Source organism: Pseudopipra pipra, chromosome 3 (assembly GCF_036250125.1).
Source record: "Pseudopipra pipra isolate bDixPip1 chromosome 3, bDixPip1.hap1, whole genome shotgun sequence".
Taxonomy (NCBI): Eukaryota; Metazoa; Chordata; class Aves; order Passeriformes; family Pipridae; genus Pseudopipra; species Pseudopipra pipra.
The window spans coordinates 48106550-48110725 of record NC_087551.1 but is presented as its reverse complement, the minus strand read 5'-3'; positions in this window follow the sequence as shown (position 1 = coordinate 48110725).

Genomic DNA, 4176 nt, shown 5'->3' with positions numbered 1-4176 from the left:
CCCCTCCGCCCGGGCTTCCCCGTGCGCCGCTCCCGCCCGCTCTTTATTTGCGGGTTCTCTGCGCTACAAAATGGCGCCCAGGGAGGAAATGAGCGCCCGCCCCGCCCCGCGGGCGGCGGCTGCGCGCGCACCCAGCGTGGGGCGGCGGAGTCGAGAGACGCCGCAGAACTGTCGGGTCCTGGCGCGGACACCCCGTCCCGTCCCTCCCGTGGGGAATCGTCGCCCGCCCCGCCGGGAAGCGCCGCCGCTGTGGCGGGCCCCATGGGGTGTTTGAGCGCCGATGTAAAGCCCGTAAGCCGAGCAGGAGGCGCAGCGCCCGTGTCCCTACGCCTGCCTGAGGGTGCCGCGCGGCCTCCTGCCGGCGGGGGGCGCTGCTCCCCGGCGGGACGGAGCGAGCGGCGCCCCCCGCCCGCCAAACCGGCTGAGGGGAGCGGGACCCCGGTGCCTCTTGGGAAAGTCGCTTGGCGCCTTCCCGGAAGGCTGGCAGAGAAAATGGGATCTCTGGGAGGGAAAACTGCGCATAGCAGTTAATAATCTGCAAGATGGGCGCCGGGCTGCTCGGCGTGACTGCCGGGGTTTCCTGCTCGCCGGCAGTGCCGGTGCAGGCCAGTGTCGTTAATGGTAGATAAAGGACTTCAATTCCAGCTGCTTCCAAAGAAATTAAACATCAGTCTCCGCCTTTGGGAATAATAAACAATACAGCACACTGTTCGCCCTTCATTGCAGTCTAGCACTGAGCTGCTACTTTAAAATCGATTTTAAAGTTTACCTTTCTTACTTACTATCCATGATTTCTCAAGCAATGCTATTAGGACAGGTAAATACTCTTCCCTCTTGCCGGCCAAGTCGTAAAGCTACTGCAGGCTAAATTAGTTTGTCACCTGGGTTGCGCAGGTGAAATCGACTGTCACTTGCTACATCACTGCTGAAGATGCTCCAGGAATCTCTTGACTGTTACTGGTAGCAGAGAGAATATATTCACTACAGTATAGAATCCAATGCACGATTCCTGGCAACCAGATATGTGTGTGTGTGTTGTGTGTATGAATACACAGATATTTCAGTGAGAATTTGAAACATTCAGTCATGCTACATGTGATTTGACATGGCAACCCCAGGTAAGGTGATCATAAGGAAAAAGGACCTGAATAAACTTCTTTGAAGTCTTACCTCATTTTTAAAGTCAAAAAAGATAACCTGTGATTACTGTACAGTGTTTTCTGTCAACTGAGATTAGCTCAGTTAGTTAGAGCGTAGCACTAATAACACCAGGGTTGTGGTGTCGTTCCCTGCATGGGCCATTCACTTAAGAGTGTGACTCAATGATCCGTGTGAGTCCCTTTCAACTCAGATGCTCCTGCATCTGCTTTCCTTGCAGATACTCGTTTCAAGCATTCAAGATACCAGTTGACAGATGGAACCATCACAGGATATGGTGGCATGGAAGAGGCGCTGAAATATTAGAGTAGGCTTCAATATGAACAGTAATATAGCAAACTGGCTTGATTTTCCTGAGTGCAGATGTAAGCATTACAATGCTAAAAATGCATATAAGCCATGTAGGACAAAAAAATTAAAACTTTTTCCACATAAAGTAGATGGAGATATACACTTGGGGGCTGCTTCTATTCTGTATATTTCTATTTTGTATATAAATTACCCAACATTTTCTCTGTATTAGTGGTGATTTAAACAGAAGATTTCCTAATATTTTGTCTGGAGATTAGCTACTTTTTGTTAAATTCAGAACCTGGGCCTCCTTTGTGTCTTTTTAGTAGTACAGATAAAGGCCTAGCTCAGATACACTGTAAGGTGTAGGATGGTAAACCTTCCACCATTGTTTGTCTTCATGAGCATGTAGAAAATATTCCTACATTTTTTACCCCTTGTCAGCATGTAGTTATTTGAAATTTATCTTTACAAGTTTAGATTACGTTTGTGGGAAATATGCTAGCTGAGAAAGAGGCAGGCAGCGAGGGACATCTAGAAATAAGTGGAATCAGCCTGCAGAGCTTCATAGTCTGGACTGCCTTCCTTCTGTGCCTTCAAATTAATACATGTATTATCAGGCTACACCTATAATTTTTGTTTAGGAAAATAAGGGCAGCAATTTGGTAACCAGTCCTCTGATACCTTTGAGAAGAGAACATTTAACTGAAATACTCTTTTGTTCTGTTTGCACATCCCATAACACAGTGAGAACTAATCTGGGACCTTTTAGTGCTACTGGAACAAACATGTTGACACCCACATTGGGCTGTGTTTACAGCATGGTAACTGGAGTAACTTTGCTTTTTTACAGAATCACAGAATATGCTGAGTTGGAAAGGACCCACAAGGATCATAGAGTCCAACCCTTAGCCCTGCACAGGACCATCCCCAAGAGTCACATCATGTGCTGTTCAAACTCTTCTTTAACGCTGTCAGGCTGGGTGCTGTGACCACTTCCTTGGAAAGCCTCTTCCAGCACCCAACCACCCTCTGGGTGAAGAGCCTTTTTCTAATATCCAACCTAAACCTCCCTTGATACAACTTCAGACCATTCCCTCAAGTTCTGTCACTGGTCACCACAGATACAGCACTGGATCAGTGCCTGCTCCTCCTCTTCCCCTTACAAGGAAGTTGTAGACTGCAATGAATTCTCCCCTCAGTCTCCTCCAGGCTCAACAGACCAAGTGATCTCAGCTGCTCCTCATATAGCAAGGCCTCAAGGCCCTTCACCATCTTTGTTGCCCTCCTTTGGACACTCTCTAGTAGCTTAATACTTTCTTATATTGTGGTGCCCAGAACTGCACACGATATTCAAGATAAGGTTAATGCTTTCTGTGATGTCCCCCCAGGACACAGTTGGCCCTCCTGGCTGCCAGGGCACTGCTGACTCATATTCAACTTGCCATAGACCAGGACCCCCAGGTCCCTTTCCATAGCACTGCTTTCCAGCATCTCGTTCCCCAGTCTGTACGAGCATCCAGGGTTACCCCATCCCAGAATTCCCAGAATTACCCCATTCCCAGAATTGTTGAATTTCCTATGGTTGGTGATTGCCCAGTCCTCTAATTAGTCAAGCTTTCAAGTAATAGGTGGTAGCATAACCCCCAGCAGTATTGTCAGTCCCCAGATGAGAGGACATACCATGATCTATCCAAGCACCAACACAAAAGCAAACTTCATATATTCATTCACCTATAATGATAAGATAGAATAAGAACCAGATTACGAATGAGTGGGCAGGACAGCTAGCCCAGTTTTAAGTTCCTCTAATGACAGTATGTTGCTTGTTAACTTAATTAAATTAACTGGATGGCTCCTCCTTGGTTTCACCTGCCTGGTTCTGCGTTTCTTTTTTACGCTTTGGTTTCAGACGGAAGCCAGTTGTAACAACACAAACACCACAACACTTCTCAGTTCAGAGGGATGCTGTTTGTCCCTTCTTTTTTTTTGGCTCATTTTTCTGTCTGCATTCCACCATGTCTCTGCGTGGGCTACTCCTGAGGCCCCAGTGGTGACTGCAGGGGGAGCAATGTGGGGCCCCAATAGTGCAGTGGCCCCAAACCCCCTGTGGGAACACGTGGGCCATTCCCACACCATGGGCAAGGGCGGGTGACATGCCATGGCAAGGAAAAGGCAGGCTCCAAGGGAAACGCTTCCTAGTGTAAAACACTTATGAAAAATTTGTCTGCAGTTCAGGAAAGCTAAGAATTAGGGTAAAAGGAAGATAAAGCATTTTTCAAAGTTAAAAAAACTGTTTGGAGTGCTGTACATAAATTTCTTAGCATTTTAAAATACTTTGAAATATCAGGAACTAAAAAAAGGCCAGTCGGCTCTTGCAGAGGCTGTCCTTAACTTGGAAGGATAGGAGATGGAGCAAGGCAAAACCACAGTGCATCTGCTGGAGCAGAGAATGAGCTCTCAGGCACACTGGAAAAGGTTGCTATAGCCAACAGGTGTGGGGGAAAGATAAAATGTACAATTGCTTCACTGAGAAGAAAGTGATAAAGACAGGTTCTTTGGGTAGGTAAAGATCTGGGCAGCATAAAGCCCAAATTTGACAGTGGTGAACTCTCCCTCTCTTAGACAAGCTTCCTGAATACTAGGCTGCAGGCTTAATGCTGTCTTTATATCCCCTGATAATATGCTTTTAAGGGTCTCAGTGGAATTATCACATATTTTTCTTAC